Below are 14,993 nucleotides of genomic sequence, written 5' to 3' on the forward strand. Positions count from 1 at the left end.
AGAGCACGTCTTCGTAGTGCAGTGTATCCTGAACACACTGCAGCTTCTTTGTAAAGTGAGGTTACACACAGCCCCGTGCCTTCACTGGAACACTGTCTTCATTCTGGTTTCCAGTCGATATGGTTAGGGCAGACAGTGCAGTGTTAGGGTTATGCCCATAATGCAGACGTGTAAAAGAACAGTTGCTTGGTTTGCTGTTTATTTAACCAGTGAAGAGAAATTAAATTGTTCTCTTCAACATATTTTTTATTGTGGAAGTCCCAGCAGATACGTTCTCTTCTTTCTTTTCAATTGCTGGAGAAAATTGCTATTAAAATGCTTTCCAAACCAGTTCTCTGTATGTGGTTTGTACTTCAGCTTGTGGCTGGAGAGCAGTTTTCTCTGCGTGTTGTGTTGATACGTGTTCTGACCTCACCACCACTGTAGTCATGCTCCAGTATCTTTCTGCCTTAATGCTGCCTGAGGCAAAAGAGCTTTTTTTCTTTTCACTTGCTCAGCTTATAAAGTCCATCCAAATTGTCACCGCTCTTAGCTTCCTCCATAGCTCCTCTGATATCATATCCCCACATGACTTCTACTTCTTGTGTATCAAATTTGCATTTCTCAATTATTATAAATCAATCTGCATTTCTCAATGCAAAATCCTAAGGTTTCTGCCTACGTCTGTTCTTGTCTCTTCCCACACTTCCACCCCCTTCCCTCTTCTTGAACCATTCCCTTAACAGCTCCCTTGGCACACTCCTACACTTTGTTGTTCCTTCTGTGAGTAACTGAAGTGCCATCTTTTCCCCTGGTGAATGAAGTGTCTTCATAAAAAGCTTTAGATAAAACAGCCTTTGTAAAGAACTTTCTAGTGGCCCTTCCAGGAAAAGAAGTGCTGCATCCTCTTAGAAAACTGGGATATTTTTTCTGTTTGTGTGCACAGTTCATTGTATATGGAGCTGGACAATACCTGGAATTTGGACACAATAAGGCTGATAGAGTAAATGGCACGTTTGTCCATTGGTAATATCTCTGAATTAAGCCCTTTGTAATCTTTTGGTTTATATAGCATTATGTACGTGCGTGGAGCATAGTAGAGATTTGAAAACAGCAACACAAACACTGGCAGTTATGAATCTGAAGCAACTTCTGAGCAATGGGCAGCTGTGAGAACTTCAGAAGTGATGTCTGTATTGTTTTTTTTGTGTGTATTTTCATAATCTTTTATGATTTTGCAGGGTAAGTGTTGAAAGAGGAATGGAAGAACTGAAAATCTGCTTTTTTCTAATGCTTAAAATGCATAATGCTCAAAAAGCTTAGGATGGAAAGAGACAGGAGCCTAGTCCTTAAAAACCTTCATTGTTCACATGAAACTTGGAGGCTTAAGATAATTGTTGTACTTGTTAATTTGGAATTATATTACTTGATACCGCAGTCGTCTGCCTTCTTGTGTATTCTGCTAGGCCTATTTTATGGCCACTTTCACAGCAGCAGATCAGCACTCTTGTTTAAGCACTGTATTTCAAGCCTCCCCATTCCTTCCTTGTGATCAGTAGAGTTATCACTATACAAAATACGAGCAGGAGTTTACCCTTTCCCACAGTTAACCTTCTTCTGCTTCTTATCCTCTGTAGCCTGTTTCTTTTTCTGTCATGAGCCTCCTTAACCCTGAAACCACACAGACAACGTGCTCACACCAATTATTTCCCTTTGTTTGACTCAACAGCATGTAAGTTATCTGTATGCTGCAAGAACATTTCTCCATCTTGTACAAAAAAAAAAGCTTGATTAGAATTATGTTACCAATAAGGTTGGCTTCCAGTAGTTAAACAAACAATTACGGTTTTGGAGTGAGAGGGAAAATGAAATCTCAGCTTTTGTTGATAAAGGACATTCTTGTACGCAGTATTTTTGGCTTTGAGTCTACTTTGTTTTGTATCTTTTGGTAGGTAGTCCTTTAGCAGGTGTGTACAACAGTTGTGCTGCTAGACCTGGTGGTAAGTTGTTCATGTGCTGTGAAGGCGTAAATGACATCAATATGCACAGCAGTATAGATTAGAACCTCTTATTATAAATCAAAAAGTAATTTTTCTCGGTTCAGAAGGTACATTGTACCAGCTTCAAAAATTGCACTGCCAGTTTAAAATTCTTTCCTCTTTTGAGTACTAGTATTTGCCAATTCATAAATCAATTCAGTAACTTCAGTTCATGAAGCTGAGAGAACTGTTTGCGGGCAAGAAGATTTTTTACGTAGTCTTATAAGATAAAACTCATGTTACAGTGCCAAACAAATACTACGGTAAGATAAAAATACGAGTACTGCTTAAGACTACTGAAAAATTAGTCAAATTAAATGGTTTCATTTGAAACACTTCACTGTTTAAAAAAGCACACTGCAGCGCACCTTGAAATACTTAGGAGTTATTGTGATGGTAGATTCTAGCTGACTTAGTGTGTGCAGTTCAGATGATTACAACTGTAATGGGTACGATGCCGTACCTGGAGGAAGTGAATGAAAGGAGATTTATCTTGACCTGATCGATCTTCATAACTCATCTGGCCCACAAATGTACTGCAGTGGAATTAATATGAGTTGCATAATTCAGTGTGTAGTCATCAGCAACTGCTTTTCTTCTCATGTCTGAACTCTGCTGTTGGAACTAGACAAACATTCCTGAACGTTAATGACTTTCATAGAAGTGTGTTCTTCAGTCTACATGATGTCATTCAACATTGGTGTACTTGAAGAAAGAAGCTGGTGACCTATTTAGTACATCTATGACTTGTATATACTAAGGTTTATTCATCATTTTTTATGCCAACATTCTCATTAACAGGAACACTTCATAGAATCACAGAATGGTTGGGTTGGAGGGGATCTTACAGCAAACCCAGCCCCACCCCTGCCATGGGCTGGCTGCCCTCACCCCACCCCCAGCTCAGGCTGCCCAGGGCCCCATCCATGGCCTTGTGCACCTCCAGGGATGGGGCACCCACACTTCTCTGGGCAGCAGTGCTAGGGCCTCACTGCCTTTCAGTAAACAATTTCCTCCTAACATCTAATCTGAACCTCCTGTCTTTTAGTTTAAAATCATCCCATCACTTGTCTGATCACTATCTGCCCATGTAAAAAGTCACTTTCCCCCCTCCTTCCTCTTTATAAGCTCCCTTCACGTACTGGAATGCTGCAGTAGGTCTCCCCAGAGCCTTCTCTTTACCAAGCTGAACAAGCCCAACTCCCTCAACCTTTCTTCACAGGAAAAGTGCTCCAGCCATCTGATAATTTTTGTAGTCCTCCTCTGGACCAGCTCCAACAGCTCCATATCCTTCTTGTGCTGGGGGCCACAGGCCTGGATGCAGTACTCCAAATGGGCCCTCACACGGGCAGAGTAGAGGAGGACAACTCCCTCCTTGCCCACTGCCACCCCTGTCTGTACACAGATCTGGGATTACTACAACCCAACATCCTTCACTTGGCCCGGTTGAACCTCATTAGGTTCCTGTGTGCTAACTTCTCCAGACTGTCCAGGTCCCTCTGCATGACATCCTTTCCTTCTGTTGTGTCACCTGCACTGCTCAGCTTGGTGTCATCTGCAAACTGCTGAGCATGCACCCGATTCCATCATCTGTGTCATCGGTGAAGATGTTGAAGAGCACCGGTCACTGACAGACCCCTGGGGTCACCAGTCATCACCACCCCCACCTGGACATAGAGCTGCTGACCACAGCCCTCTGGCTGCGACCATCCAACCAATTCATTATCACTGAACAGTCCACCCTTCAAACTCGTCTCTCTCCAGTTTAGAGATAATATGGTGCAGGACCTTGTTGAAGGCCTTGCAGAAGTCCAGGTAGTTGCCATCAGTTGATCTTCCTTTAGCTGCTGATCCTTGTTGTTTCATAGAAAGCCACCAGATGGGTCAGGCACGATCTGCCCTTGGTGAAGCTGTGATGGCTGTCTCAGATCACCTGCTCAGTCCTTGTGTGCCTTAACATCTCTTCCAGGAGGATCTGTTGCATGATCTTCCCAGGCACTGACAGGTGAGCCTGTAGTTCCCTGGATTTTCTTTTCTGCCTTTCTTACAAATGGGAGTGCCAGTGCCTCACCATTCTTATTGTAAAAAAACAAACAAACAAACAAACAACTTCTTGTTATATTCAGTCTAATTCTCCCCTGTTTTAGTTTGAAGTTTTTTCCCAGTGTCCTATCACGGCAACACCTGCCCAATACTGAACCCTGTGGGACACCACTCATCTCTGATCTCCATCTGAACCTCGAGCCATTGACACCACTCTCTGGGTTCGATCCTGCAGCCAATTCTTCATCCATTGAACAGTCCACCCATCAAAACCATATCTTCCTAATTGGAGAGGAGGATGTTGTGGGGTACCATGTCAAAGGCCTTACTGAAGTCCAGATATACAACAGCAGTGTCTCTTCCCTTGGCTGCTGTTGCAGTTACACCATCACAGAAGGCTGCTAGGTTGGTCAGGCAGGACCTGCACTTGGTGAAGCCGTGCTGGTTGTCCCATATCACCTCCTTCTGTTCCATGTGCTTTACTAGTTTCCAGGAGGATCTTCCCTGGCACAGAGGTGAGGCTGACAGGCTGGGAATTCCTGTTTCTTCTCGTATGTGTAGAGCGTAAACTGCTGAGGATGGAGACTGTTGTTCAGGATGTACAGTGCATAGCATAACGAGTTGTGGTTTGTGACTAGAGCTACTGATTCCTGTGGTAATGCAAATCCTAATTGCAACCATATGTTCCGGCTTGTTTACTGAGAGTTCTGCAGTGAGTTTCACGAGGTGTGTTGTATGTTGGCGATTTATCTCCCTGACGTTTATCCTGATACTCTAAAACCTTGAGCAGCTTTAAATAACTCACTATAAAATAAAATAAAAATAATAAAAAGACAACCACAAAAAACCCACTCTCCAAAAATAAAAATAAAAAAATAAAAACCAAAGCTCCCTATTGGCTCAGTGGTTATTTTCCTTTAATTCTTCAGGGGAAATTGCTTATTAAAGGAAAAATAAAAACTGATACCTTGCAAACATGAAGGCAAGTAGGAAGCAGTTTTATGCTGTTAAAAAAGATTTAAACTTTACGAACTCTTTTGTTAGCTCTGGAGAATTACAGAAATTGAAGTTTAAAACCGTTGTATTAATCATAAAATTTCAACCATTTAAAAAGAAAACAAAGCCCATAGCTGTTACATTTGTAAGTTTGATCTTTTCTGAAAATCCTGTACATTTTTAACTCAGGAATGGCAAGAAAGCTATTTTTACCTCTTCACATTATATCCAATGTCAACAAGGGTACGGATCACCTACACACCATATTTTAGCAGTAAATCTGAAAGTGCTTTAATGTGACTGTGAACACCACCATTCCTGCTTGGCTTTTGAATATACTGCAATTGACCACATGAGTTTACTGTGTCATTTATGAAATAGCCCAAAATCTATGAATTGACCGTAAACTTTTCTGGTTCGTCTTCCACTAGGCCACTGTGCTCTGCATTATCTTTTTGATGGTCATCCTTCTGGATAGTATGAATTATGCAAGATTAATATGTGACACATTTTTTTTTGTATTAATACGGGATACTAAAATAACACCCTTGACTTAATTCCATAAGACAGTTATTCTTCCTAACTTTGGAAATGTTTGCAGTGTACCATTTGGGATGTGTTCTTCTGCTGCACACTTCCTCTTGGAGACGGTTCAGCAGCTGAGGAAAGAGGAGGGCTGGTCTGGTTCCAGATGCACTGATACCTTATTACAAACGTTTTGTATTGACATCCAATTACTGTCAGATCCTCCGGAGGGATTCTAACATGAATGGAGAGGAGAGACTGATGGTTTTTATGCTTTTTATATTACTGCGTTCATATCTGGTTTTCAGGACTGCTAGTGGATTAATTTCATCCGCAGCAGCTTCCAGAGTTGGAAGGCAGTTTTACTTGGAAATAAGAGGTTTTGAAAAGCCTGGCCACTTGCAGTACAGCTGCCTGCCTGGGGAAACTTGAGGTCTGTGCTGTCACCTTCAGCTTCTGAAATAAGCCATGATTAATCTTTTAGTGGATTTTTTAGTACAAGTCTCTGCTTTAACCCTGTCCTAATATAAAATTAATGTTTAACTACCGAAGTCTGATAGTTTTCTAACATGTATTGTCTTCATCAAACTAACATTCTGAAACAGCTTTATTTGCTTTACAAATAGTTTTGTCAGGGGAGAGGAGAAAGTACTTCAGACCTTGGAATAAATTAAAGCAGCCCTTGGCTCAGGAAGGGAGTCCAACTTGTAATTAAAGAAACCTAAAGAGTACATTTTCACTGTTAAGGATGTCATCATTCAAGACCAGATCGTGAGAGGCAATGTGCTGTTCCAGTGGACAAGAGAGGAGCAGTGAGTTTGCTTACCTGCTGATTGCAGTAAATCCTTACATGTAATCTTTACAGTAATGCAGCAGAGCTTTCTAAGTATGCTTCCTGGAGATCCAGCAGGGCTTACTGTTTTCCAGTTAGCAGCAGACAATTTACTTAAGAGGTCAGATCTAGTATGTGGATTTGGTTTGTGAATATAGCTCCCGTGGTACGGGGCCATGTTGGAGCAGTGCTTGGAGAGCTGCAGCCTGTGGGAAGCCCATGTGGAATCTTAGAACCATGGAATTATTGGGTTGAAAGGGACCTCACAGCCACCCAGCCCCACCCTTGCAGTGGGCTGGCTGCCCCCAGGGCCCATCCATGGCCTTGGGCTCCTCCAGGGATGGGGCACCACAGCTCTGGGCAGCAGTGCTGGGGCCTCACTGCCTCTCAGTAAAGAATTTCCTCCTCACATCTAAATGTGACCTAGATCTCCCCTCTTTCAGTTTAAAGCCATTCCCCATTGTCCTATCACTGCCACACTGTGTAAGAAGTCAGTCTCCTTCCTTATTATAAGCGCCCTGCAAGTGCTGGAAGATCTCAGTGAGGTTCTCCCCGGAGCCATTTCTGAAGGACAGGGCAAAGAGTGGCCATGAAGGTGAGGCTGAGGTGAAGCATCTCTGATGTCAAAACTCAAAATCAGATGAACACTTGAATCTGTTTAATCACTAATGAAAATATTTGTGTGCATTAGAACATCTGTATTTCAAAATTATGTGGTCTTGCAGATTCGTACAGAAACATTTTTGCTTTTTCTTGTGCTAAGTTTTTAATCTGACTCTAGTGCGTTTTTCTAACTGTGGTCAGTGTATGAAGAGTATGTTGAATTTCATAGTGTGAGGTAAGATTGTTTTGGCAAAATGAACATCACGTCTGTGATGTTTGCTTTCTTTGTGAGCAGAAGATGTTCTCCTTTACATTTGGGCTTGGAAATCTTTCCATCTTTCTTTTATTTCCATAGATCAGAGCTGTTCTTCCCTCTTTGTGTAGACCCATGAAGGAGCTGAACTCTCTAAAGAATGATCTAAGATTTAATGAGGCCTTTGACTAAAATGTTTGTCTCAAACCCTTAATACGATTATAACACAGTTATTTTTTACTTAATGTTCTAGAAAGGCAGTGGTAATTAAACATGTTCTGCCAAGCTGTAGTTTCCAACACAAGTACTAGATTTTTACGTAACCTGATAAATGGCCATTTTTCCCTTTGAACAAGCCATTAAAAACATTTTCCTTCTTTCTGCAAAAGCCTTTACAGCCAAATTAGAGCAAAGCCAAAGAGGTCATGTGCTTACAGTGTATTAGTAGAAACTGTTTTAGCAGTTACAGATACAAATTTTGTTCCCTTCTCCTGAAGCCAGCAGCTGTTGTAGAGTTTGTAGATTCTGAACTTCTCTTTTCCAGTTGAAGTTCTAAGTTATTGGTATGTGGTAGTTGTAGTTTGTAGCTGCAAACATTATTTTTCAGGACAGCTGGGTTTGTTTGTCAGTTCTTCTCTTTCAAGCAAGTGGCATTTTCTGGAGTGACTCATTTTGGGGAAAGAAAAATGCTAGTAAGAAGAAAAGAATGTGTCGCCTAGAACTAGACATCCCGATGAAAAGAATAGATTTCCATTATTGTAAGATAAATTTATGTATTACATGGAAATTCAGTTGTTATCCTTATAGGAAAGTGCGGATTTTAGCTTGCTCCTCTGTAATTTGATATATATTTTTTTAAATTTAGAATTTGCACCAAGTTCAGGGCTGCGCTAATGCCAACCTACATCAGTCAATGTCTGTTTGATGACTGCCCATGGTGGCTGTGACTGCCATGGACTGGGGGCATGGCTGTAATATGCTGGTGGATGGGAGGTAGCAGCTGTAGTGCTTCAGGGAGAAGCCATCTGCTCCCACTAGCATAGGCTCTGTCTGATGTTTTGGTGGAATCCATGAGCTTACATCACGCTGGTCGTTCTGCCCGCTCTCCCTGTGGGTGAAGGGCTGGAGCAAGTGGGAAGAAAGGTGCTGATCGAAGGATGCATTGCTGCAGTCAGTGCTGTAGGATTGGATATGACCTTCCAAGGATAGCGTGAAAGTTGTCCTGCTGGTGGGATAGTTGTGCTGACCTACAAGGGGAGGTTTATAGAGGGAGGCAATATCTTTCATTAGTACAGTTCCACTTTGCATACAATTCGCTGGTATTCCAGCTGCAGTAACATCATGCATGTTCTGGCAAAACATCCTCAGGTGGCATAATTTTCAAGAATTGAGAGGGCTTAAAGATTTGGGTATAAGGAAAAAGTATTTTATGCTAAGGGTGGTGAAGCACTGGCATAGGTTGACCAGAGAGGTGGTGGATGCCCCATCCCTGGAGACAACCAAGGTCAGGCTTGGTGGGGCTCTGAGCACCTGGTGGAGCTGTGGGTGTCCCTGTGCATTGCAGAGGAGTTGGACCAGATGGCCTTTAATTGTTCATTTCAGCTCAAATGATTCTATGATTTTGGCTTCCAGAAAAGATGTTTCTAACCAATTTACTGGGAACAGTTTGGGGATCCTGAAATGTAGATTCCATTATCAGCTCCAAAGCTTAAATAAACTCTATTCATTTTACTTGAAAAAAACTAAATATTATAAAATTATAGGTGTATCTCCTTCACTGTGGAGAGTAGGAGAAGAGCTAGACATATGAAACACCAAATGGGAAGGCGTAGAAGCAAATCCCTCATTGCATAAATTTCCTTTATTATTGTCTGCTCCTTTCCATCTTCTGTTTCTGTCCTATAAGGTAGAAAGAATGGGGATGTGTGGATCTGCATGGCAGAGCAGATAAAGGGAGGAGGAGAGTTGATGCATGGTTTAGTTGGCCATGGGGCACGGTTAGTGGGCATAGAGAGGATGGGTTGGGGTTAGACTTAGAGGTCTTAGAGGTCTTTTCCAAGCTTAATGGTTCTGTGGCTCTCTGATACCACTTGAACTCAATTATGAGTTGGCTGGCTGACGTAAAAAATTCTTGCCCATACGTAAATCACATTTGGGGGCTAAAAACATTCCTGATGTGAATGTGAAGAATGTTAATATTGAAGCTCTGCTAGTGCTGAAAACAAAAAGTTCTTTGTTGAAGTGCCATTAGGACTCATGCAAAATGCAGAGCGTGTTGGTCCAACGACTCTTGCATGTTATTTTTGCTTGATGTTTTAAGTAAATGTTTTCATGTTTGACCTTTCTAGATAAGTCTGCGGATGGTATTTCTTCCTTTGTGTCAGGCATTGCCATCTTTCTCCGCACATTTTGGAACATTTGTTGAGATTACTGTAGGAGTGCTGCAATTCAGTGGACAGATTTTGACTTGGCAGAGATCCAAACCTTGTCTGCCTGTCGTGGATATTAATAATGACAGAGTTGAGACCCCGTCACTCTTCTGAGTTGTGTAGGTAATAAATTCGGAAACTAGATTTCATAAGAGGATTGTGGTCAGGACCAGGACGAAGTTTTATGTCTAAATGAAAAACTTCAGAATGGAGCTAACTCTGGAATTATCCCTCATAATTGTAAATGACTAAAATTCTTGACGTTCCTGCTAATATTTTGAATTTTTTTTTCAGTATTATGAGAGTCTCTAACTCTTGAACATGCAGACATATAGTACTAATTGAATGAGCTAGGAATTCGCTTCAGCCTTCAGAACAAACTAGTTTTCAGCAGGTCTGAAATAGGTTCTCGATGCAATAGGGCTTTGCAGACAAGAAACAGCTCCTTCACAACTGGTTCCTCCTGTACCAGTCATGTCATATCTCTCCGAACATAATGCTTTGTGAAGTGCAATTGAAAAAGTGGAGAGAAGGATTAGGGAGAAGAGTATGAGAGAAGTTAATCATTTTCTGAGAATCAGCTGTTTTTTTCCTCTGTATTCTCAAGAAAAATCTTGTATGATAGTTATCAGGCTTGCAAGCCTTTATTTTGGACTGGCAAAGGAATATGTTGTTGCTTTCAAGAGGAATTCAGCTAGGGGCTGCATGCCTGAGGGCTTGCCATCTTTCCAGCAGTGTAAGCTCTTCTTACATTGCTCTCTAAATACTTCACTTTAGAAGTTTCTATGTAAGTGTATCAGAAGCTGTGCAGCTCTTACCCTACAGAGAACAGACTGTCGAGATTGTCATTAATCATAGATGGCAGTGGCAAATTCCCAGATGTGTGGCATATAAGCCCTCTCGTGCAAAGGGCATGTGTTCATGGCTTTAGATCTGATTATAGTGCTGATCTGAGATGTGATTATACCCAGATGTCTTCTGCTCATGTGGCGTCCCAGCAGCTTCAATGAAATCTTCTTTTGGAGTTAGGCCCTGAACTTTCAGCTCCTTGGCTTAGGCAAAAGTCTGAATTCTTGTAGGAAATGGGTTGAACACAAAATGGGCAGTTCTTCAAACTGAGGTACATCTCATTCGTAGAATCACGGAATGGTTTGAGTTGGGGGGGACCTTGCGAGGTCATCTGGTCCAACTCCCTGCAATGAACAGACACATTCTCCATAATACAGCAGCTGGAGCACTTCTTTTAATTATTTTTCTTGAAACAATTATGTTGAAAACTGCTAGGCTGTGGTCAAGTCACAACAGTTAGCTGCCAACCATTAGGTTAAAGGAGGGATGTTGTGATAAAATGTTTTCAGCCAGGTTCAGTCCCAAGGGTGAACAAGAAGTCTTTCAAATGAAACATCTTAAGGCTTAAGGTTCAGTTTGACAATTTCTTGATATCTAGATACTGAAATTAATTAGCAAGCAATAGCTTTAAGGATACTTCCTAGGATACATTAGTCTACTGTTTATGGTGTTCAGAGGATGACAATTTGACATCGTGCCTCTGAGGCCCGAAAAACATTTATGCAACTGCACGTATACACATACAACACCACCTGTACTGGAATAAAGATTCTTTAGGTTGGAAAGTGTCTCCTTGGAGAAGAAGCAGTCGCTGCAAATCTGTAAGTGTACTGTTAAACACAGGTGTGTTTTCTTTATCCAGAGGATTTGCTAGGAAGCTGTATGTTCCAGTATGGAATATATACTCAATTCCAGCAGGAAGTCTTGTTCCCAAACATACGTTCCAACATCTGATCAGGGTAGGGGCAACTGCTACTTGCAGCTGTATCACATGCAGTCTCCTAGGGAGAAAAAATAAAAACCCCTTTTCCTAATAATCGGATGAAGACAACCAACCAGTTGACCTGTGTTTTCAAAGTCAAGGAATTGGAGATATCAACTGTTCAGAACAAAAATTTAAGATGTCTCGAAATGAATTCTTGATTGAGGAAGTGTAAGCTTGCTAGGCAATAGGATTGAGCCACTCGTCGTCCTGCTACATGGGAGGCTGCTTTTCCATTTCACAGCATGGGGAGCCAAGGCATGGCGAGATTGCAGTACTTCCAGACATGCATGTGGCTTCTCTCAGAGCTTCTCAGGTCCACAGACCTATCCTAAAGGAATCGTAATTCAGTTGTAGTTATGGATTTGGGAAATAGGTTCTGTTCTCAGAAGCTGAAACACGGACAGGTTTCTGGGAATGAACCGTGACAATCAGGTATTGATGTGTGCACAGAGGACTTTGTTCAATTGTGTGGATGTTCATGCAGTAAAACTTGAAGTTCTCTGTGTGTTTCCTCGGTGACTGAGCCTCAAGAAAACAAAATCAATAGCAGGAAACGTGGTGTAGATTTTTTTTTTTTCTGAAATTTTTAAAAAAACAGTCTGGCTGGGCGCTCCTTGAAGTGGGCAAATCCCCATGCCTGAATACAAATGGCAGTCCATGGCTACAAGGTCTGATTTCACACGAGGTTATCCATGGGTTTCCTATTGCCAGACCTGGTGGAAGCAATCAGATGACTCTCAGCAGAAAGCCGCCAGGGTGGAATCATTTTCCTATGACCAAGAAGGAGGGGAGGTATTCTTCCATTGACGTTTTTCTTCAGGATCAATTTTCAAAGATCTCTCTCAAACAGCATCTGGAGCATCTGCTCCCAGCACCAAATCTAACATCATACTGCAATTTCTAGAGAAAGCTGGTATTCTAGCTAATCTGAATAACAGTTTGATCATTAAATGGTGGTCACCAGCAGCCTTAAGCATAATGTTGCTTTGTTTTGGAGAAATCTTTAGTGATTTTTTTTTTTTTCCTGATTTTTTTCTCCGTTGAGTTTCTTGCTTAATTTTCCAGTTTGGGGAGATTTTTTGTGCTGTCATTTCTGTTAAACGTTAATTGGGGATTTGCTGTACAATGTAATCTTCTGGGTTCTGTTTTCTGCTTCTAGGTCAGAGCAGCCTGGGAGATGGAGAGGAGCTGTAAAGCTTTTGGTTTTTTAACAGTTATTTTTGGACAGGAGTTCTGTGTCACCTAGGTTAAAGAACTGCTCATTATGAAAGATTTTATGCAACTGAAAGTGCAGAATTTTACATTTTTGCAGCTAAGAGAGTTGTCCTGAAATAGACCTAGCACAGATGGAAAATGTGCTCATTAGCCATGTTCTTGCTCTTGCCCAACATTCTTTTTAATGCTTCTGTTAACTTTCAGTGTGCAGTGGCTGCTGTTACTGCACTTTTGTTGTTATTGTAACTGCCATATTGATTAGAATAAACTATTATTGAAGATTTATGTACTTTTTCCTCTTTTTAAGCTCTTTTTCTTTCTCTATCCGGAATCCTAAAACACTCTGAAGCTTTACATGAGTTGAGCTGCTTCCCGAATGAACGGCTTCCAGCTTCTCCAGCAGTCACAAACTCAAGTCCTGGTGACAGCACTTGGTGCAGCTGCGAGATTTAATTGCAGCTTTAACATGCACAAATGCAGGGAGACCATTGTGTGCGGCTGCTCTGCGTGCATGTGCCATTTAAGCTAATGCTATTTCATGAATTGGAAGTGTATTATGTTAAACAGGGGCTCTCCTGGGACTGTGTAAGTTTACTAAATAAGTACATCAGTGATGTGAGCAAAACAGGCAGCAGGCTGTAAGGCTCTTGTCTCTTCTGACACTTTTTCTGCTCCATTTCTGCACTCTGCCTACATGTAAAACTCTCAAAATGATGGTTTTGGTAAACTTACTTTGAACAGTCTATAGAGAATTAAAATCTAATCAGTAATTTCTAGATCAGCCGATTAAATTGTTTTAAACATAGTCCGTGTAACTTGTCTGCTGAGGTAGATGCTTTGCCACATGGTTTTGAGCTTCCTATGGCATTGTTGTTCTTGCTAAATAGAAAATGTTGATCTTTGCCATTTGGCTCTGGAGTATTTTTACTGGGAGAAGAAAGAGCTTTGGTGTGTTTTTGCGGTTTTTGTATTGGAAAATAATGTCTGCTCAGTCAGTTTTTCTCTTCCTGTCTTTCTAACAGCATCTCTTTCTCTCTGTTTTTTGAACCCTTCCCTGCCCACCCCTCCATCTCTCCCCTGCCAGTCCCCAAACTCGTGGCATGCACAGATGCATTTCGGCATCGAGTCAGTATGCCAAGAGCTGGCATTTTTTTGCACATTGCAGGAATCAGTTGGTTGAGCGGATGTATGAACAACGTCAAACTTTGCTTTGGTGTATATTTAGAGATCTACAGTTAATTTTAAATTAAGTTTTCACAGTGACTTGGTGCATACTTGAAAGCTGGAAACCAGCAATACTTGCAATTATTGAACCTTAATAGAAATTAATGCCTTTGCTGTGCAGAAGCACTGTCGCTTTATCCTTCTTGGGAGGCAGAGCTTGTAAAATGATGACTGTATAAATGAAAATGTACAGTTCTGTCTGGTTGGTGTGGGTGTCATGCTAGACATAATTCCTTATGAAATGCGGTGTCCCTTATGGAAATTGTCGTTGTATCCTCTCACAAGCGTAGGAAGGGATTTTATAATCTGCTAGAACACCAAGTGCTTTCAGCTAGGATTGAGTGTGGTCCACTACCCATAAATTACGATCATGCATCCTGTGGGTGTCTTATCATCAAACTCTTATGTCTGTGTGAGAAGTGTGGGAGGTAGGGAGCTGGGGACATAGCTGATTCATTGTATACTTCCTTTTAAAAATTGTTCTGAATGTGTTTTAGAACCCTTTAATCCCCATATTCCTTTAAGATGTTAATGCTGGGCTTGGTTAAGGGAACGTTAATTAAGCTGTACCAGGTTTTGTTTTGCTTTTCTCTGCTGGACTTGTACCAAGTGGTAATTCAAAAATGAGTTAATGAGGTCTATAGACCCTGCTTGAGTATGGAAGGCATGTTTGCACAACGTGGTGCTGATTTTAGGACTGGAGCTTTCACTGCAGTAGCAACATCAGGGCATTCCGTATTGTGCAGGCAGCTGTTTCTGTAGCTGCTTGTACTTCTCCTAACTGCATAAACTCAGTCGAGAGAAACACGGCCTACATACGGTTATATCTACAGGGAGGACTCTTAGCATGAAGTTAATATGAACAGCACAACGTGAACATGTGCATTGCTTCAGCTATACAACTGAAGCTCTGTAGTCCACATAAAGTAAATTGCTTAGAATCAGTACTTGAAGTAGATGCTGAGTTTTTAAAAGAGAATCTAAGAACGTGTCTTAAAAATGCATTTGCGTGGTTCTGAAT

At 41.4% G+C, this 14,993-nt stretch overlaps 1 protein-coding gene across 5 annotated transcripts in view; it reads left to right on the forward strand.

Annotated features, from left to right (window-relative positions):
- DYM (dymeclin) overlaps positions 1–14,993 on the forward strand; it is a 162,945-nt gene that overhangs the window by 36,323 nt on the left and 111,629 nt on the right. The window lies entirely within an intron of this gene.

The sequence above is a fragment of the Numida meleagris genome, chromosome Z (assembly GCF_002078875.1).
Source record: "Numida meleagris isolate 19003 breed g44 Domestic line chromosome Z, NumMel1.0, whole genome shotgun sequence".
Classification (NCBI taxonomy): Eukaryota; Metazoa; Chordata; class Aves; order Galliformes; family Numididae; genus Numida; species Numida meleagris.